The sequence below is a fragment of the Amblyraja radiata genome, chromosome 12 (genome assembly GCF_010909765.2).
Source record: "Amblyraja radiata isolate CabotCenter1 chromosome 12, sAmbRad1.1.pri, whole genome shotgun sequence".
NCBI classification, from domain to species: domain Eukaryota; kingdom Metazoa; phylum Chordata; class Chondrichthyes; order Rajiformes; family Rajidae; genus Amblyraja; species Amblyraja radiata.
In genome coordinates this window covers 28130949-28153847 of record NC_045967.1, presented here as the reverse complement: position 1 = coordinate 28153847, position 22899 = coordinate 28130949, and the positions used below count along the sequence as shown (strand labels likewise).

The 22899-nt window shown below is 43.7% G+C and overlaps 1 pseudogene; it reads right to left on the bottom strand.

Moving 5' to 3' along the window:
* Positions 1-22376: 22376 nt before the first annotated feature.
* LOC116979453 lies at positions 22377-22518 on the bottom strand (annotated as a pseudogene).
* Positions 22519-22899: the final 381 nt, after the last annotated feature.

The following is a 22899-nucleotide window of genomic DNA, read 5'->3' as shown; positions in this document are numbered from 1 at the left end:
CTTGAACAAATTGCCCCATGGATTTCTCACACCTTTGACTATTGCAGTACTGCTAAGGATAGCAACTGTACGAAAATGGCACCTTGTCAACACATGCTAATAATCTCTTTCGTGATCAATTTACAAGGCTTCTTGAGGTCAACAATAAAGTGTTTGATCATTAGTATAATTTTAAAATGTATTTTTTCTAATCCATTGCTAATTATATTAAAACTATCTCTCTTTTAATCTAATGGTTCGATGACATGCTAAATTCTATTTAACGCACCGATATCCCAGACAGGCAATAATCAGCCTCTTTTCCAAAATATTCTTTCACCAAATTATATCATATCTCTACAGACATGAATTGCAAACATCTCTGTTTAATTGAGGCAACCTAATTTTTGTGCGGACCTAAATACTGTTCAGATGTCATGACATCAGAAGCATTGCTGGATTTTAATTGCTCCCCAAGTGAAAAACGTATTGGTATTTTGAAAATGACCCTTTGGAAGAATACAACAAGACTAAAATAACACAATTTCTCCACACCTAATTTTCACCAGGGATTATTCTCTGTGTGTTTTTTAACTGCATAGTTTTATGTTAAAACTACAGTTGCTCATTATATAATAACACATGAATCCCTGTAATTTAAATATTTGAGCAGTAACCAGGCAAATATCTTCTTAACACAGATTTGGAAAATCTATTAAAAATGCACTAAATCATTAATATCAGAAAAAATAGTTCTTGAATGTTAATCTTGCAAATCCAGAATTAACTTAAACATTTAACATATTGCACATTCCTCCCAGATCTTCTGAATAGTATATCATTCAGCGACCTATTAGCTGTTTATCTTTAGCTGTTGTTATTGAATTCATTTTAGACTTACCTCGGAGTGTAGTGAGACCGGGTTCAAAATCAACTTCTGGACATTTGCTTTATTAAAAAAGATTACAAAAGAAAATGTAACCCGGCTATATAACATGAGTCATTGGAGATTCCCAGGTACTATTGAAGGGATAAAACTAATGCTGAATTTTAATTAGTGGTTTCTTACTTCAATGCACCTTTTAAATACTCAGGGACCTTTAAGTTATAATGCTTCATGAGGTACAGCTTTTACTTTTAACGTTAGAACAAGTGTAAATTGCTTTCACAGTTCATAAGTTGGGTATATGGATACTAAATTATTTTCAATAATATGCTGAAGTTATAGCTTGACATTTTTGCTTTCATACAGTATTGCATGGGCTTGCAGCATGAGGTTGGTCTTTGCTAAAAAGCTGAAGATTGGTTGAAATCAATAATAACACAGATTTCTTGTTGTTGCAGATAATATCTTACATAGCTATTTGCACACTAACATGTTTACTGTGCAACTGACCAATTGCAATTACTCACACTTCTGTCCTGTGAAATGTGGTATAGGAACCAAATGTCTAACATTAGGATGGAATGATACATTTATAGTTTTGATCAACCTTAATTGTGGCTTGAAGGAAAATTAGCCCAAGACTGTAAAGTTGTAATTTTAATTTTGAAACTGTATCAGAATAATTTGATCACGAGCTGATGGTACAGCAGTTGACTTCAAAATGATTAGCTCACTTGTCTCCACAATCCACCCCCACCATATTGACCTTGACCCTCTTCTTTTTCATTGTTCCATCAACTAAACAGTGGCGATGCCACTGATTTGTCCCAATTTACTGTATACTGTAATCATGAATATATGGAAACTCTTATGTTAACCTATGAAAATTACTTCAAAGGAATGTACATGGATTTCCCCTACTGTGCAGGTAAGATGAATTGATTCATTTTGCACTTAGAGGATCAGTACAAATACTTCAGTATGTGTACAGCTAAGCAGACATCCCGTACTGTCTCCCTTTGCGAAATAAATTGGCTATCTCACATCTGCAGACAAGATAAATTGGCTGCCAAGTATCGAATAACTGTGATTTAATGTGCCTCACTCATTTCAACCAAGTGTATATTAGAAAATAAATTGCTAGGAAAGTAAGTGATTTGGGTAAGTAATTGTTAATGTAGCTAGCTCAATGGCTTGCTCATTGTCTGAAGTCCTTACTTTAAATATGTTGGCATTGTTGCTGGCTGAAAATTTATTTTTATATTTCTTCACTATGAAATTGCCTAAAGTCTCTTACTTGACTGACCACAAGAATCAGAATTCCTTAACTCAAGGTTGGCAAAGTAACACAGTAAGCCACAGATTGAATCCATTGCATAGTTCACATTGGCCGAGGCAAAATTCTCCAGAGTTCCTGCTCATGATTCATGGTGTCAACAGGATGAGAAATGATTTCCTGCAGTTTCATAGCAGCACATTTTGTGTATGTTTGCTGCTGGGTGCCAGAAAAGGACAAGATCTGTAGTGACTTTGATCTTCTCCTGAGATTTGATGAGTTTATTGCTCTGCACTGTGAAGTACCACCCATTGAGTAATACACAATTAGGAATGAATTTGGAGAGTATCCACTACTTGCAGAAAAGTTACACAAAGAGTACACCTATGCTCATAACTCTTTTAAATGTTAAGTCTCTACTTACCTTGTCTAGGTCTTCAAATAATAACTTAATCGCCAAGGCCAGCTCTAACCTGATCAAAAAGGTACAACTCCATCTGACAGGAACTGGCAGCATTGCAAGCGGTCACGTGAATTCCCACCAATAGAAATACTTTGACAGTAAAGTGGAAAACATTAAAAGGGCAGGATTCAGAAATCATGAAATACATCTGAGTGCTACATTTAAAATGATGTATTTTACCTGAAACGTACTCATCTCCTTTGCAGATATCCAAGGCCATTGAAATGAATGGAGCCACTGCACTTGGAAAATGCAGGAAATTGTTCCTACATCTTCGGAGACCATGACTGCAATTGGAAAGTTGCTAAAACTGGCAATGGGGAGTTAGGAGTTTCTGCATTTGCACATGCTCCTCCAGAATTCTTCAGCTTCTCAACAACTCACCAACAGTCTTATATGGAACTGCTGACATTTATCCATAAATGAGGAGAGAGAGAAAACCCCCCACAAATTTCTGGAGAAACGCAGTGGGTCAGGCAGTATCCCTGGAGGCCATGGATAGGTGACGTTTCAGGTCAGGACCCTTTCCATATCCTCCAGGGATGCTGCCTGACCACTGAGTTACTCCAGCACTTTGTGCTTTGTTTTGTAAGCCAGAGTCTGCACTTTATTAGTGTCTCCATGAGGACAGAGAAGGTTATTAATGGAAGCAAATCTCTCTTTTTTCAAATTGCAAAATTGGCGACACTTACTTGCTTTCTGAAAATAGATATCTATCTGTCTGTCTATATGTCTGTCTGTCTATCTATCTATTAGTGGGTGGCGCGACTCTTGTCAGCAGCGGCCTCTGCAGTCCATCTGTCTTTTTTTATTGTTTTCTGTCTTGTTCTATGTAGTTTTTATTGTTTTTTTTTGTCGGGGTATGTGTGTGGGGGTGGGGTGGGGTGGGGGAACTTTAAGGTCTTTCCCCTGCACGGGAGACCCGACCTTTTCTTTGTCGGGTCTCCGTTGTCGTTGGGGCTGCAACGTGGAGCGGCCTCCGACAGGAATGACCTGGGGCTCCAGTCGCGGAGCTGCGGATTTACTCACCATCACGGAGCTGGCCGAGTCCGGAGCGGGTGTAGCTGTGGTGGACGCTGCTGTGACCCGACACCCGGAGATTCGGAAGCTCCTACCGCAGGTCTGTGGACAGTAATACCGGGAGCCCGCGGGTCCCTGGTTGGAGACCGCTTTTCGGGGCTTCCGCAGCGGCGAGTTCTCCCGCCCGAGTTGCGGGGTTGAAGATTACCTGGAGCGGGGCCTTACATCACCGCCCCGCGCGGCTTGGAATGGCTGCGGGACTTTGTGAGCGCCAGCCGGGGCTCCAACACCAAGAGCCCGCCGGGGCTCCAACACCAAGAGCCCGCCGGGGCTCCAACACCAAGACCCGGTGCGTGGCCTTGCATCACCCGGCGTGGCTTTAATGGCTGCGGGACATTTAACATCGCCCGCCGGGGGCTTTGACTCTGTCTTTGACTCTGACATGGGGGGGAGAGGGGAGTGTAGGGGAGAGATATGTTTAAGTTTTGCCTTCCATCACAGTGAGGAGGACTCACTGTGATGGATGTTTATGTGAATTGAATTGTGTTGGTGTGTGTCTTGGTTCTTTTTTTTGTATGGCTGCAGAAACCAAATTTCGTTTGAACCTCATGTGAGGTTCAAATGATAATAAAAGGTATTGTATCTATCTATCTATCTATCTATCTATCTATCTATCTATCTATCTATCTATCTATCTATCTATCTATCTATCTATCTATCTATCTATCTATCTATCTATCTATCTATCTATCTATCTATCTATCTATCTATCTATCTATCTATCTATCTATCTATCTATCATCTTGTCCTCTTCCGTTTTGCATTGTTTTTACATTTGCACAGAAATAGTATCCGACAGCGTGACAATTTGTCGCCACCTTACTCACCGTTCTCATGTGCTCCAAGCGCACCAAGTTTGGTTCCGATCGGTGGAATATTACTAAAGTTATGAAAGTTTAAAAAGTGTAAGATCAGCAGATTGGTCTGCTCTCCTGTCATTCACTGGGATGGCAATGCCCCTTCCGGCACATGCTGTCAATCACCGGGGTGAGGAGAATAAAGCCCCAGAGGCCGGGCTGAGTCCCGAGGCCGTCCTGAGTCCGTGAGTCCCGAAGACGTACAGAGTTCCGTGAGTCCCGAAGCTGTCCCATAGCCGGGGCACACCACCCCAGCCCAATAAAAGTGCATTCGGCCCACAATGTCCATACTAGCCCTCTGGAAACGAGTCCTTTGGCTCACAACACCTGTACCAGCCCTCCAGAAAGCCCCCCACTGACCCCTGCCTGAAGCCTTCCCCATGCCTTGGCTGCAGAATGCTCCCCCCCACCGACCCCTGTCTGAAGCCATCCCCCATCCCGGCCCCGGCTGCAGGACCCTCCGCCCACCGGCCCCCTCCTGCACTATGCTCCACCCCGCTGGCATCCGCCTGAAACCATCCCCGGCTACAGGATGCTCCCGCAGTTGCCCACCTGAAGCCGTCCCCTTACCCCAGCTGCAAGACGCTCCCCCCCCTCCCACCCCCCACATCGGCCCTGACAACCTCTGCCTGAAGCTGTCCCCTTCGCCCAGCTGTCGGATATTTCCCCCTTCCCCCACTGGCTCCGACAGCCGCCACCTGAAGCCGTCCCCCTCCCACGGCTGTAGGACACTCCCTCCCCCCTACCGGCCATTGACAGTCCCCGCCTGAAGCCATGTCTCTCCCCTGGCTGCAGGACGTTCGCCTCCCCCTGGCCCCAACAGCCCCCTCCAGAAGCCGGCCACCTCCCCAGGCTGCTGGATGTTCAACCCCCTGCCCCCGACAGCTCCAGACAGCTACAATCCCCCTCCCTACCTGGGTAGTGTTCAACACCCCCCCCCCCCCCTCCCTTGACAGCCCCTGCCTCTACCATCCCCGGCTGCAGGATGCTCGCCCCCCCCCCCAAACTAGCCCGACAACCCCTGCCTGAAGCTGTCCTCTTCCCCCTGCTGCAAGACTCCCCTCCCCCACCAGCCCCGACAGCCCCTGCCTGAAGTCGTCCCCCTCACCCAGCTGTCGGATACTCCCCATCCCAACATGCGCCTTAATTTAGTTCAACAAAGAAACTGACAAGTTACTAAAGTTACTAAAGAACCTGCCCCCGCCAGAATCCGTTCCTCTCCCATGGCTGTAGGATGCTCCCACACCCATCGCCAGTCCTCGACAGCACCCCGCCTGAAGTTGTCCCTCTCTCCCGGTTGTAGGATGGTCCCCCCACCCCCCACCAGCCCCCGACAGCCCCCGCCTGTAGCCATGCCCCTACCCTGGCTGCAGGACGCTCCCCCCCCCACCTGGCTGCAGGACACCCCTCCCCCAGCTGCTGGTCACTCGTCCCTTCCCCCCTGCCCCCGACACTCCCCGCCTGAAGTTGTCCACCTCTCCCGGCTGCAGGACTCTCCACCCATCAGCCCTTGAGTGCCCCGCCAGAAGCCGTTGCCCCTCCCCGGCTGCGGTACACTCCCCCTCCCCCAACAGCCCCCGCCTGAGGCCGTCCCTCTCTCCCGGCTGTCAGATACTCACCCCTCCCCCACTGGCGCCGACAGCCCCTGCCTGAAGCCTTCCCCCTCCCTTAGCTGTTGGACGCTCACTCCACCCTCCACCGGCCCGCGACAGCCCCGTCTGAAGCTGTGCCCCTCTCCGGGTTGCAGGATGCCCCCCCAACAGCCCACGCCTGAAGCCGTCCCTCTCCCCCAGCTCTGCAGGTCGCTTGCCACCTGCCCCCGACAGCCCCCGCCTGAAGCTACCCACCTTCCCCAGCTGCAGGCTGCTCCCCCCACCAGCCCCCGACAGCCCCGCCTGAAGCTGTTCCCCTCCCAGGCTGCAGTACACAGTGCATGTTTATGAGAAACTTGGAGCCCCCAAAGCTATGCAATGGAACAAGGATGATTGTGGAAGAGCTACAGAATATCGTTGCAAGAATCAACATGGGAACCTTCAAAGATGACATTGTTCTCATTCCTAGGATAATGCTCAATTTGACAGAAGGCACAGACATTCCCCTTCAGCTGAGCCAATTCAGTCAAGTTTTGCTATGACGATCCATAAAGCGCAAAGACAAACCATGGAGAAAGTGTTGATATACCTTGAGAAACCGGTATTTCAGCATGGACAACTATATGTGGCTCTAAGCCGAGGAAAGGTGAAGGAAAATGTCAAAGTTTTCCTGAAAGATGAAACATCAACCAAGAATGTTGTCATTAAATGCGTGCTTGGTTGAACGATGACTTCTGAGGTAAATTTTCAGATTTTCTTCAAGTTAAAGTTTGTCCACTTAATAATGTCTCTATATTAAAATTGTGTGTCTTTTTTTTTCATCAACAGCAAAGAGACATCTAGATGCAGTGAGCAGCAGAAAGCAACAAGAAAGAACTGAATAAATCTCATCTTTAAGGTTAAACATTTTTGTTGTATTTCAAGAATTATTCCCATTTTATGAGTTAATAAATCCCTTTTCCACTTGCCATGCCCGTCAGCTGCACCTGCGCAGCAATACCTGCATGTTCTACGTCACAATGAACATATGGTGCCAGCACAACAACCTGGCTCTCTTTATCAGCAAAACCAAAGAACTGATTGTGGACTTTGGAAGATGAAGGTTGAGGACCCACAATCCTGTTTACATCAATGGGACGATGGTTGAGAGAGTCAAAAACTTCAAATTCCTGGGCGTGCATATTTCCGACGATCTTTCCTGGACCCAACACACTGATGCAATCATAAAGAAAGCAAATCAGCGACTCTATTTCCTGAGAAGATTACAGAGATTCGGTATGTCAAAGAGAATTCTCTTGAACTTCTACAGGTGCACAGTAGAGAGCACACTGACTGGTTGCATCGTGGTCTGGTTCGGCAACTTGAAAGTCCAGGAGCGGAAAAGATTGCAAAAAGTTGTAAACACTGCCCAGGCCATCACTGGCTCTGACCTCTCCACCATCGAAGGGATTTATTGAAGTTGCTGCCTCAAAAAGGCAGTCAACATCATCAAAGACCCACACCATCCTGGCCACACACTCATCTCACCACTGACATCGGGAAGAAGGTACAGGAGCCTGAGAACTGTAACATCCAGGTTCAGGAACAGCTACTTCCCTACAACCATCAGGCTATTAAACACTACAACCTCATACAATAGACTATTATTATTATTATTATTATTATTATTATTATTATTATTATTATTATTATTATTATTATTATTATTATTATTATTATTATTATTACACTGTTATTGTTTGTTCTTTTTTTTTGAGTTTTTGTTATATTATTTATTATGATTATATATTCTGTTGTGCTGCAGCAAGTAAGTTTCATTGTTCTGGGACACATGACAATAAAACACTCTTGACAATGGGAACCCAATGGGTGGGAATGGCTGCGCCGTCAGAAAGCCACTAAGAATGGATGGGGGTGGTTGATGGGTGATGGAGTGAGTGCGTGGGGGGGAGGGGGGGAGGAGGGCAAGTGGCAGAGTGGGGGGGGGGGGGCGGTGAGGGGAGGAGGGGAGATCAGGGGCATCAAAATGGGAATCTGTCAGCTGCGCCTGCACAGTTGGGGGCTATGGGCGAGTGGTGGAATATTGCGTTCGGGGAACCAGTCCTCCCGTGCGACAATGGGACCCAACGGGTCCCACTTAGTCTAGTTATAAATAACAACTTCTACTCTTTGATGAATTTGAGCCTGAATGCAAGCATTATGGTCACTTAACAAAAATAAATTGATGGAGAAACTCAGTGGGTCAAGCAGCAACTGAGGAGGCAAAGGGATAGTCGACATTTTAGGTTGTGACTTTGCATCAGAACTCAGAGTATAGAGGGAAGATAGGCACTCATATAGGTGAGAAGCACACGTGAAATAGGGGCTGGTAGGTGGCAACCTTGGCTTGATAGGATGCTGGTATTTCTGTTGTTGACAGAGATCTCTGATGTCTGGCTTCCATTATTCCATAGCCAGTGACCAGTTCTTCAGCTGGTTTGAACACAATTATCACAATTCAATTCCTGCATCTTTTGGCTTCTTTACCTCTTATCCACTGAGGTGCTCTGCTAAATCAATGGCCCTTAATCAACTGACCTCAAAACTTTTCACTTTACATACAGTTTTCTCTATTAAACATAACTGCAAGCGATCTGAAAATATTAGATAACATCCCCAAATCCCTTTTTATTCTCTTTATTGTTTACTGCACTTCTTAGTTGGTATCATCAGCTAGATTTGAAATTTGAAAGTATCTGTAATACAAGTGTAGAAAGAATAACAAACCCAGTGTTAATTCCTGCCGAACATTTTTGTGTATTTTCCTAATCTTTGCTTTCACTAATCTTTGCTTTCTACATTTTAGCTAATTCTGTATCCATGGTATTATGATAACTTTAATCCAATGTTTATTATCAGACATGTGTCTCTTGTTGTTAATTTTAAACAGATGGAGAAATGCCCATCAGAAATAAATGCCATTTATATTTTGTCTTTTTTTAAAGACTTCAAAATATACCACTTTATGCATGATGCTAATACACTAAGATTAAAATGATTGCATACATTTCTCTAAAATGTTTATTGAATATTTTACAAAATTGCCAGTACTTTAGAGCTAGGGGAATCAATTTCCTGTATGAAACTAATACCTTCACATAATATTTATTCTTCCATTTCAAATGTTTATGTAATGTAACGCCCTGCATATCTTCTTAACAAAAGTTCATATGACCAACTGGACAATATTTTGAAGAACATTTATTTGTCATATGCGCTGGACATGACTTGGACATTTTACTTGCTGGAATTTTACAGGCACATTAGATGCACCACCAACAACAATAAACCCACAGGTATGAACATTGAATTTACCACTTTCATGTAATAACCCCCTACCCACCCTCTTTCCCATGCTTCCCTCCACCCCTCTCCAGTACACGCCCATTTCTACTCCCATTTCCCACAACACTAGTTACCCTGCTCCCACAACCCACTCATCTCCAAATCTGTATTTCCTTTTATATTATCCTTCCCTTCCCTCCTTCCTGTCCCCTTCACTCATATCCTTCCCTCTAGCTTTACATTTTAGTCATCCTCTTCCTTCCTTACCTGACACCCTTTTGAATCATTTTTACCTCTAGCCTTTGTGTTACTTACTCCACCTACCACTTGCCAGGATTTGCCACACCTCCTCCTCTCTTTTCCAGCTTTCTTCCCCCTACTTTACCTCATCTGAAGAAGGGTTCCAACCAAAAAATATCATCTGTCCACTTCTTCCACAGTTACTGCCTGACCCACTGAGTTCCTTCAGCACTTAATTTTTACTCCAGATTGCAGCCTCCAGCCTCTTGTGTCAACAGTAAACATACAATACATTATCTGTTATTCTAAGTAAACTAGCTCAGAATAGGGCAAACATCAAACTACATAAAGCATTCTGAGTAATGCAATGTCCATAGCAGTTTGGTGCTAAGAAAGGGTTGTGGCCATGATGCAACCATTTAGTATGTGTTCCACAGTGCACCTGAAAAGATTTGATGGAGTATTTGGTGACATGTCAAACCTTATCAAATCTCTGGGGAAAAAGAAGCATTTGGTGAGCTTTCTTTGTGGTTGCATCAATGTGCTTGACCCAGGACAGATCTGCACAGATGTGTACGCTCAGGAACTTGAAGCAGTTTGATTTTGAGTTTGAGTTTAGTTTATTGTCATGTTCACCGAGGTACAGTGAAAAGCTTTTGTTGCATGCTTTTTCAGTCAGCTGAAAGACAATACATGATTACAATCGAGCCATCCACAGTGTACAAGTACATGATAAAGGGAATAATGTGAATAACCTTTAGTGCAAGATGAAGTCCAGTAAGCTCAAATCCAAAATAGTTCTATTAAAATTATGTTAAAAGATATTCCTATTAAAATTTGATCGTCCTATCAAAAAATAGTCCTTCCCACTATTATCCACTATAATTGTTCGAATATTTTATAAACAAAACAAAACTACTTGCATTTCTAGTATGACTGTATCGCCAAGCTTGAACATCGCAGATCTGGTCCTCTGGTCCATCCTAGGCTTCTGGTTAGGAAACATACTCCTCTACACATTTCATTATGAAGTTGGTGACAACTTTGGCATATTCATTCAGGTCTGTTTCCTTGAGTCCTGGAACATCATGCAATTTACTAATTCCAAGCTGTGCAAAGTCACTTTTCTGACCCTCTGCCGCCCTCAAACCCCTCCCGACTAGCACGGCCCGAGCTAACCTGAAGAGAGGCATCAGAGAGGCCAAATCAGACTACAGGAGGAAGATAGAGGACCACCTGGACAGCAACAACAGCAGGCAGGTGTGGCAGGGGATCCAGTACCTCACCAACTACAAGACCAACCTTGGAGCTGCTGAAGGTGACGCCTCGTTGGCAGAGGAGCTGAACCTCTTCTTTGCTCGCTTTGAAGTGGAGCCACCCGAGACAGCCACATCACACCACATGGTCCACAGCAGCCTAACCCTCAAGATAGAGGAGCATGAGGTGAGGCGCACGCTGCGGGCCATCAATCCAAGGAAGGCTACTGGACCCGACGGCGTCTCTGGACGCGTGCTGAAGGACTGCGCTGACCAGCTGGCTGGAGTCTGTACGAGGATTTTCAACCAGTCTCTGGCCCAGTCCACTGTTCCACCCTGTCTGAAGTCCGCAACCATAGTCCCCTTGCCCAAAAAACCCCACATTTCCAGCCTCAACGACTACCGGCCAGTCGCACTCACACCAGTGGTGATGAAGTGTTTTGAAAAACTGGTCCGGGGTCACATCACATCACTCCTGCCCCGAAGCTTTGACCCCCACCAGTTTGCGTACAGAGCGAATAGATCTACAGAGGACGCTGTAGCCACAGCTCTCCATGCTGCACTGTCCCACCTGGAGCAGCGGGGGAGCTACGTGCGGATGCTCTTTGTGGACTACAGCTCTGCCTTTAATACCATCCTTCCCCACAAACTGGTGGACAAACTGGGGGACTTGGGACTTCCACACTCCACCTGCATGTGGATAAATAGCTTCCTGTCGGGTCGCAGCCAGAGAGTCAGAGTGGGCCATCACACATCCACGGCCCTCAGCCTCAGTACCGGCTCTCCACAGGGCTGCGTGCTGAGCCCCCTGCTCTACACCATCTACACACATGACTGCATCCCCACCCACCACAGAAACACCATTGTCAAATTTGCGGATGACACTACGGTGGTGGGACTCATCTCCGGGGGGGACGAGTACGCCTACCGGGATGAGGTGGAGCAGCTGACAGTGTGGTGTGGAGAAAATAACCTGCTCCTTAACACCTTAAAGACCAAGGAGATAATAATAGACTTCAGGAAGAATAAAACGGACATGGTACCATTAATTATCAGAGGGGACTGTGTGGAGAGGGTGGCGGATTTCCGCTTCCTGGGAATCCATATTGAGGAGGACCTGACGTGGAGCGTGAACACCTCTGCGCTGCTGAAAAAGGTCCAGCAGAGACTGCACTTCCTGAGGGTGCTCAGGAAGAATAACATCACTCAGAGACTGCTGCTGTCCTTTTATCGGTGCTCCATTGAGAGCCTCCTAACATACTGTGTATGCGTATGGTACACCAGCTGCACAGCGGCTCAGAGGAAAGCGCTCCAGAGGGCCATTGACAACGCCCAGAGGATTGTCGGATGCCCTCTCCTTACCTTGGAGGACTTACACAGTTCCCGCTGCATCAAAAAATCCCAGAGTATTATAAAGGACATTTCCCACCCCGGACACTCCCTGTTTGAACTGTTACCGTCAGGCAGACGGTACAGATCTACAAGGACAAGGACAAACAGACTTAAAAACAGTTTTTACCCCACTGCTATAAAGGCACTAAATGTAGCCGCCAAGGAACGCAGGGGCGATACATACATACATGAAATCGACAGAAGGATGTAGGGCTGGGTGTTTATGCGTGCTATTTTTATGATATTTATTTTAGTTGTTTATCTTTTTAAATATTTTACTTTGTATGTATCGTTAGCTTTTAGAAATGTTTGAATGGTGCACTGACTGGCTGACATTTTACAATTTCGTTGTACATGGTTCATGTTACAATGACAATAAAGAAACTATTCTATTCTTCTATTCTCTGCAATCCTCTTTGGCAATCACTGCTTTTATGCAGGAAGAGCTCCAATTTTCCAAAATACACATGAAAGTGGAGTGATAAGAATCCCTGAAGGTGGAGTAGCAGCGGTGGAGTGTTTGATCCTGTAGTGCTGCAGGAGAAATGCTGGCAATTTGAAAGTATTTTCTTCAACCCAGCCTTGTTGGAGCCTCCAGTAATGAAAGACGAGGAACTGGGGTATACCATCTGATTGTTGTTGACAACAATGTATAGTTGCACAAGTGCTAGCTGAACATCTGCCTGAGACAGGGTGTTGACCACAGTCAGGATAATGGAGATTAAATCCCTTGGGAGGTTGAAGGGACCGGCACTTCACTGCTAGATGTTCCAGGTGCGGGGAATAGGAATTGGTCAAGATAATCAGGTCCGAGCACCACAGAGAATTTATCCTGAGGCAGACACTCTCTTTTCCCAATGGCATTGTTCAGTAAACATAATGGATCTAGAAATTTTCAGGCTGAAGGGCCAAGTCTGAAGAGCTGGTGGTAAGCCATGTCTCTGTGAATCAGCGACATTTGCATTGGTTAAGCAATCTTTCCCCGACATCCTCAATCTTATTTCCTAAGAGCTGTGCACTGGCCAAGAGGATATTGAAGTTGGGGTGGGGTCATGGGGCCCGATGCTTCATTCTTACTTGAAGGCTACCCCAGCATCCGCTTTTCTAGACATATTTTAATCCTTCAATTGTTTTATAATATTTTGACAAATATTAAATGGGTTGGCATCGTTTATTTTCTGATGCTGATTTAATGTTTTGTTCTACCAATTACCAAAATTGGAATGTTAACAACAATTTGTATTTATATAATACCTTAATGCAGCAAAATACCCCAAAGCTAAACTGGAGTGTTATCAAATCAACCACCACCAGTACTGAAGTTTGCCTGTGGGGTAATATTGCAAACATCATGGTATTAATGGAATCACAGAATATGACCACAATATAATTTTATACAATAATTCATCTTATCAATTAAATAGAGAATTCAGGATAATACTAGAATAATCAAACTATATTCTCAAAGATGACTACACATCACGTCTTACAAATAAATTAGTATTTTAAAGATTGACAGTAATGATACAGAATGAAGCATAAATGTCTAAACATTTCTGTGATTGTTACAATTGGCAATTTAATAACAAGGTTGGATGATTAAGTATAATCATTAATTTGCAGTAAAGAATAATGGCTTCAAAATATTCTCCTTTTGAATATTTACATCAAATTGTTGGGAATGTTTTCAGCAAAGGAAGTGTAGTACCAATCCTAATACACAATGAACTGGACAATTTTAGATTACCAGGAAGACAAGCCAACTTCGTGTTGTTTCAAATGTAAACAGGTCTGGACATTGGGCAATTCTGGTGTGGAGAAAAAAAATTATCTGAAAAGCTACTTTCAGCTGCCATTTCTGTTGCCATGACAGCACAGTGGTACAGATTGCTTGCCATGTAAGTAGTTGGTTGAATGTACCATTGTACAAGAAGATTGTTCAGTTATTAAATCCATTTTTAGCTCATTTTCAGTCACATTAAATGGATATACAAGAAATAAGATAATTGAAACAATTATGGCTATAATTTAAATGCAACATTTTCTTTATACAATCTGGTTCAAAACTTTAACCTCCTCAGCAATGCTATTCACACTGAAAAGCTAAAGCACATTCTATCAAATAAAAACAAAATGCTCTTAATTCTGAATCAAATTATTAATTATAATGATATATAATAATTAATGTCATTTTTGCTGGGGTGTCTGCTCACATTTAAAGTGTAGAATTAGTTATAGCTTTACTTCCAGTTTTCTACCAACCTCTCCAGGAATCGGATAAAAATTGCTATCTTAGGGTGATAAACTTCAATGAATTCCATCTGTTCTCCCAACACCTAGCCAAAGCCGTGTGCATGTATATTATTACATTCTGTCATACATTAAATAAGAATGAGTGACTAATTTGTTATAATTGAGTAAAGAAAGTGAAACAGCTACTTTTATCTCAAGGCAGACACAGAAAGCTGGAGTAACTCAGCGGGTCAGGCAGCATCTCTGCAGAAAAGGAATAAGTGACGTTTCGGGTCGAGACCCTTTTTCAGACCAAGAGGCAGGAGAAAGGAGAATGAGTGCTGTAGACGATACTTAGGACAAATGAATGAAAGATATGCAGAAAGCAGCAATAATCAAGGAAATGCAGAGCCCACAATGGCCCATTGTTAGCTGTAGGATAGGTGATAACGAGTTAATACAGACAGTGGAACTCAACAGGATGACAGTAAAGTAGTTAGGGGAGGGACGGAGTGGATGCAAGGGTTACTTGAAGTTAGAGAAATCAATATCCCTACCGCTTTGTGGTATGCTGTCCAAGCTTTTGTTATATTTGGTGGGTCTTTGCCTCTACCGTTAATGGGGAAGAGGCTTGTCACCTCAATATTCTTTTTTTAGTTGATCCTGCTCAAAGTGCAATGTAGTCCAATCCAAGTTGTAGTCCATTGAAGACCATGACAATGGGGTTACAAAGCAGAGGACATTGAAAGTATAAATATGTTGTGTCGTTTGTGCTACGGACAAATTTGTCTTCCCATTATTTTAAAAATGACACAAATTCAAAAGGCAAGGAGAAGTTGTAAAGTAATTTAGGAATATGATGAAACATAAGCTTTGAGAATATTTTTGGAATATTCACTATAGACTTGCTCACTTTAGGCTGATGATTGGGGGAAAACTGTCTCCTCATTAAATTTAATGATAATGTTGTTGAGGTTCGACAATGTTTGATCTTTTAAGAATCATAATTGAATCATAAGTGTATTAAACAAAGAGAAAACAACCTTGGTTTTTAAATATAGCTCATATTTTCAGAGAATTCCAATTGGGCAAAACATGATACTTATGTTTTACAAGATTGAACTTGGAGTAAATTTGATTGCAACATTCCAGATCACTATATTGCACACAGTAGGAAATTAAATTGTCTGCATATGTGCAATGGAATTATCAACACGTGTAAGCCACTTCACTTGCAGCAGTGTGTAGGAAGGAACTGCAAATGCTGATTTACATCAAAGATAGACACAAAATGCTGGAGTAAATCAGCGGGAAAGGCAGCATCACTGGATAGAAGGAATGGGCAACGTTTTGGGTCGAAACCGTTTCGGGTCCTCTGACAAAGGGTCTCGATCCAAAACATTACCCACTCCTTCTATCCTGAGATGCTGCCTGTCCCGCTGAGTCACTTGCAGCATTGATGCCAATCAATGTACATTACATGTCTTTGAGTATCCATTTGCAACTAGAAAATTTGAGATTTCAGCCAGAAATCTATGCCTCAATGTTCAAGGGACAACCCATACATGACCCACCCTTGAGGAAGACAGTAATTGATGCTTCTCCAATGATAATCAGAATACTATGCAATAAACAGGTTATCTTGCGCTGTTTTACCTGTAGGGGCTCAAAAATTGCTTAAATCCTTGTTTCAGGAGTTCATCTCTACTGCCATGATGTCCAGTCCAGCATCTGAGAAGTCAGGTAACCATTCATTGGTCTTTCCTACCATCCTTAGGAACTTGTGACCTGAAGCAATATTGTTAATTGTAGTAGGGATATTCAGTTGCAAAGCTTTGTGACTAATTGGGGATGATCAGCCATGATCACATTGAATGGTGGTGCTGGCTCGAGGGGCCGAATGGCCTACTCCTGCACCTATTGTCTGTTGCAATTGTAATCATCATAACTGTAATGCTTGCATGCATGGCAGCGTGAAACTTACCTTTGGAGAAAATGGTACAGATCTGCTATTCAGTGCACAAAATAAGCTCTCCCTCATTTTACATCTTTCATTTTCAAATATACAGCACCATGCCTGTATGTTAAGCCATATCAGCAGGAATAAGATAAAAACAAATGTTATTATATCCATCTGTATTGTAATATATACATCCATCTGTATTGTAATATGAGGGATGCAACAGTGGCTTGTAAACCAGTTTTGTTAAAACCCCTCTCCAAAATCTCTACACTATTTTGATTTTGGTGTTTTGAATTATCTTTAGAGCTTTCTCACATTCCCTTTTGTTACTGTAATGTCCCACTGAGGCAAATTTTTTTTGGTCGCCATGGAGATAATCGATAATCCTATAGTCGTAGGTGCAGTTGTAGTGGGGTCATCATGTAGTTGTAGGTAGTCGAGGTAGTCGTAGGTAGTTTTAGTTAATCGCCTTTGCTGACCTGTCAGTTTCATTGGCTCATTAGGGAGAAAAAACATAAGCAGGTGTTTTCAGAACCAAGGATAACTGACCGGTAATGTTTAATGTCCGCCGAACTTCACAACTGTGTACTTCTGGCTTCTTAAAAGTTGTCTGGCTTCTTAAAAGTTGTCTCCACTCCTTCTCCCTGCTTCTCCCCCCCCCCCCCTCCCCCTCTCTCTCACCCTCTTTTAAAGGACTTACCGTGCAATGTGCTAGCCATCTTAATTACAGCGCCAACCTTCCTGTTCATTGTGGTGTGTGTCTGTATCACCTTGGCTTTGCACCATATGAATTTCAGACAGCGTTTCCCCCGCTTGCCCTGGCCCCCGCCTTTGCGATGTGTTTGTGTGTGTGTGTGTGTGTTCCACTCTGACAGTCGCCGTTCCAGTTCCCGGTTTTTCAGGCGACTGCCGGCAACTTAACAGTCGCCGGCAGTTCGCTGAAAAATCGCCTAAATGTGACAGGCCCATAAGTCCCTGCTTTAAGTTTTTTGTTTTAAGTAATAAGAATAAAGTGAAACCAATTGCAGCAACAACTCTAATTTATATAACAAATTTATTACACTAAAATATCTCACAGACTTTTGTGGAAGTTATCAAATATAATTTGTTTTTGAACTATATGAAAGAAATTTAGATCAAATGACCCAAAGAAGAAGACATTTTCAAGAAAGATTAATACAGAGAGAAATTTAGGAGATGCAGAACTGATTTCCAATTGTAAATCCTCTCGTGCTCGTGAACCCTTTGGAGATCCTGTAGCCATTGGTCCATGCAGCTTACAGCTTGCGGTATTTTCAATCTGCCCGGTTGTTCCTGAAATTTTCAAAAACATTTAATTTAAATGGTCCCCTTGGAAAGCCTGACCACTAATCACATCTTGCCATTATTATAGCGGGAACTAAATGGAAATAAGATCTGTGACTGTGGAAGTCAAGGAAAAGTGTGGAAAGAATTAACTTAGGAATCATGGAGAGATGGTGGCAGTTAACTGCTCACCAGTTCTCTGATGTCACAGCAGAATTAGCTAACAGTTATAATGTGAAGTAAATAACTTTTATTTTTTGTTAGATACAACTATATGAAAATATACTTCGTCCTTGGTTATATGTTTTCCCATAACTACCATCTACTAAATAGGTATTAATTGATGTTAATCTTTTTATTGATGTTAATCTTATTCAGCAACAGATGGTTAATACAAGTTAAACATAATACAAGGGCATCTTGACCTTTTTCTATCATATCTTTCAAGCAGACCACGCCACTGCGCCTTCCGGCTAATCATAAGCCCCTATTTACTGCAACGTATCTACGCTACTACTGGTAGAGGGTGCGGGTGGTCCACCCAACATTCCACCTTCTATTGCAATCCAGCATTCTGTAACATTCCAATTGAAAAACAAGCTTCCTTATCTCTGTCCTAATTTCTTTTGGGGGTGGGAAGGGGGGGGAGAGGTAGAGGGAAGGGAGGGGAGAGGGGAGATGGAGAGAAGGGGGTAGGGTAGGGGGTGGAGGGGGGAGGAGAGGGAAGGGTGTGGAGGGGAGGGGGGTTTAGGGGAGGTAGGGTGGGGGAGGGCAGGGGTTTGGGGGAGAGGAAGGGGGGAGAGAGAGAGGGAAGGGGGCGAGAGAAGGAGGGGAGAGAGAGGGGAGAGAGAGGAGCGAAAGAGAGAGGGGGAGAGAGGGGGGGAGAGGGGAGAGAGAGAGCAGAGAGAGAGTGTGAGAGGGAGGGAGAGAGGGGAGAGGGGGAGAGAGCGGAGAGAGAGGGGAGAGGCAGAGAGAGGGGGGGGGGAGGGAGAGAGAGAGGGGGGGAGGGAGAGAGAGAGAGAGAGAGAGAGAGAGAGAGAGAGAGAGAGGGGGGGGGGGAGTGGGGCGGCAGCCCGAGCGAGGCATGGAGCGATCTGAGGATAGTGAAAAGCAGCGGCGGGACCAGCCAATCCCCCTCTCTCTCTCTCTAGGGGAGAGAGGAGAGAGGGGTAGGGGGAGAGAGAGAGAGAGAGGAAGAGGAAGAGGAAGAGGAAGAGGAAGAGGGAGAGGGAGAGGGAGAGGGAGAGGGAGAGGGAGAGGGAGAGGGAGAGGGAGAGGGAGAGGGAGAGGGTGATGGGGAGAGAGAGAGTGATGGGGAGAGAGAGAGAGAGGGGAAGAGACAGAGAGAGCAAAATGCAACCGTGCATCACGTGTTCAGAATGTTCTTGAAATTAAGTGTGCGGGTCTCATGCACGAAAGCTGTCGGAAGCTCTATGGAATTCAGGGGAGGAGCCTGCTATGTTACACACACACTAACCCCCCCCACCCCCCCCCACCCCCACACACACACACACACACACACACACACCAACACACACACACACACACACACACACACACACACACACACACACACACACACACACACACACACACACACACACACACACACACACACACACACACACACACACACACACACAGCGGGTCCAATCTAGGCTGTCAAGGAACACAGCAAATTTTTTTTTTAAACTGTCTTTGAAATTATAAGTTAATGTTAAGAATAAGTGATGTTAAGTGAGAAATAAACAATATGTAGTGACTGAACCCGTTGCGCTGAGACCAGCGCCAAGAGGATAACTACCTTATGAAAGCCGAGCCAAAGCTAAGGATGCAGCTGGCGCCCCCCTGGTGAAATAGTGTTAATACCATGTCAATATCCCATACTGCCCTGTGCTTGAACTTGTGTGAAAGATATCCTTTATAAACTCTGGATCAGAGGGTGAAACCCGATAGAGTGTCCCGTTTGCTGCAGCAAAGATGATGGGAAGACACGTTGGGCACAGTTAATGGTCTTATAACTTCATTTATTGTCAAAGACCCATTTAAAATGAACTCCAAGATGTCAGTTATCTGTACCGTATAAGATGTAACATTAGCATTCAAACAAAACGCTTCCCATCTCCTGAAGAGGAAATGTAATGCTTATTTCTTTGGTGCTATCCCTGCACTCTGCAGTGAGCACAAATTTGGATCGGTCTGACAATCCGAGCCGCAAGAGCAGTCTACTCAGAATCTATGTTAATAAATTGATTTTATCATGCAGAGGCTGGTTTCCTGAGCCACAGGCTGAACCAGCAAAGTTTTACGTTTAGAATAACCGTAAAAGGTTGTATTATTATTCCCGATGAAAGCGGGAAACATGGCTGAATAGGCCAGTCAGAGAGAACGACAACCTAAAGCGGGACCTTGCTGACTTTATTGCAAGATCCGACTGATGAGGCAAAATGGAGGGAGACAAAAATAACTTCCTTCTTCTTGAAGCGAGAATGTATCTTTCGCCACTGTTATGCCACATATTTTACAACCGGTAAATGAGCCTGGAAACAAACTTATCGATATTCGGTGTTCCATCGAGCCATAATTTCATTCAATACTTAATGATCCAATACCCATTTTGTGTTGTCATTGATTGTACATGATGATACTCTATATGCCAAATGAGATTAGGTAAATTATTACAGGATATTCTGACTTGATTGCACCCATGTGACTAATATATGCGACCACCATAGTGTATCAACTCAACGTTGAGCATGCAGATTATACATATTCGCTCAATAACCCCTTAACCTATAGAATGCACCTGGTGCCTACAGGTACTTGATACCAATAACTGATTAATTGTTAACTCATGCAAATCTCATCCGTCTCCGAACTAGAGATGGCATTCATAATTTTCCACCTTAGAGCCCCATCAGTTTATAATATAACTGAAATTTTACTGACCAGACTACTGGGGCAACGCTGAATACTGTTTGTCCACCATTATGACTTTGGTAGCTTCAGCTGGTAATAGCATAATGTCTGTCACAAAGCCCCACATGGCACTTGAGAGATTACTACTTTCGATGTAAGCTCCCCTACTTGCACAGCTGAATCACAGCTACTATATTGCCAATTAGACGTACTTGGTAAATGGAAGTGAATTGAGGAATGCAGTTGAACAGAGGGATCTAGGAATAACTGTGCACAGTTCCCTGAAGGTGGAATCTCATGTAGATAGGGTGGTAAATAAAGCTTTTGGTGTGCTGGCCTTTATAAATCAGAGCATTGAGTATAGAAGTTGGGATGTAATGTTAAAATTGTACAAGGCATTGGTGAGGCCAATTCTGGAGTATGGTGTACAATTTTGGTCGCCTATTTATAGGTAGGATGTCAACAAAGTAGAGAGAGTACAGAGGAGATTTACTAGAATGTTGCCTGGGTTTCAGCAACTAAGTTACAGAGAAAGGTTGAACAAGTTAGGTCTTTATTCTTTGGAGTGCAAAAGGTTAAGGGGGGACTTGATAGAGGTCTTTAAAATGATGAGAAGGATAGACAGAGTTAACGTGGATAAGCTTTTCCCACTGAGAGTAGGGAAGATTCAAACAAGAGGACATGACTTGAGAATTAAGGGACAGAAGTTTAGGGGTAACATGAGGGGGAATTTCTTTACTCAGTGACTGATAGCTGTGTGGAATGAGCTTCCAGTGGAGGTGGTGGAGGCAGGTTCGATTTTATCATTTAAAAATAAATTGGATAGTTATATGGATGGGAAAGGAATGGAGGGTTATGGTCTGAGTGCAGGTAGATGGGACTAGGGGAGAATAAATGTTCGGCACGCACTAGAAAGGCCGAGATGGCCTGTTTCCGTGCTGTAATTGTTATATGGTTATATGGTAATTACACTTGATGAATAGAAGGCTGCTTTATCACAACAAGATTGTTACAGGCTCCTATTAATTCCAATCTCGTACCCCAGGGCGGAGTCACAGGCTAATTAATAGTTAAAGGTAAATCCCAATGATGAACAAGTCTAGTTGGTATCACCTTAATTTTCTTAAACATAGTTTGAGGCTGAAACAGTTGATTTTAGCAACATACAGCATTAGAATATCCTCCAGACAAGACATAACAAATGTTTTTGAGCTCTGAGCAATCCAAGCATCGGTTTTAGTAAACTGGTAAATAACCTGGGAACAGGTTATTTACCAGTTTGGTTACCAAAATGGTTAACCCATTTTGCAATGTTTTTATCATTGCCTTTATCCAGATAAATTTCAAATGTCTCTGGTGATCTCTGTAAATGGGAGCATCCTAAGGAAATCAGATGCAAAGTTTCCTATTCGGAAAAATTTATACTGCACATGCGAGTTAAACGACATTCTGCATCTTTTTCACAATGAACAGGCCACGCCTGCGAATTCCGTACCTGCTCGAGCAACAACTCTGGCCCGATTTCCGAGCCTATCCCGAAATCCAATCCTGGCCATAATACTGAACTTGCCTCAAAAGACAACTCTGGACATAATTCTGAGCTTGCCTGGAAAGACAAATCTGGCCCAATTCTGTGCTTGGAACCCTAGTATTGTGCAGTTTTACATGGTTAGATGCCACTACCATTTGTGTGTTGTAAGGCCACTAGGGCCCCTTCCAACCTTATCAAGGGGAATGCTACTTTTATGCAACACATAAACTAAACACATGTTATCATTATCATTTGTACAAAAAACAAGTGTAAATATTACCAACTTGTAGATGGTCCCATATTTTTCCTGAGCCCGACTTGGGTCTCGGTTTGAAGACCTCTGCCTAGCTTTCATGCTGCCACCAACTTCAGTGAACTGCTTACTGCCAATGGAGGAGTGGGGTGTGTTGTTGCTGCAACAATGAAGCTTTGCTCGTCGTTGGTACCTCGATTGGTCCAATAGCTTTTGCTTCCTTACCCAGGTTTTACCTGTTGAATAGGTCTTACCTGAAGAGAAGATTCGGAGGCTGAACTTTAATGTCACCCCTGATAGCGCTGTTCAGTCCCGGCACTTATAGCATGAGGGGAACTCTGGCCCCTTCCG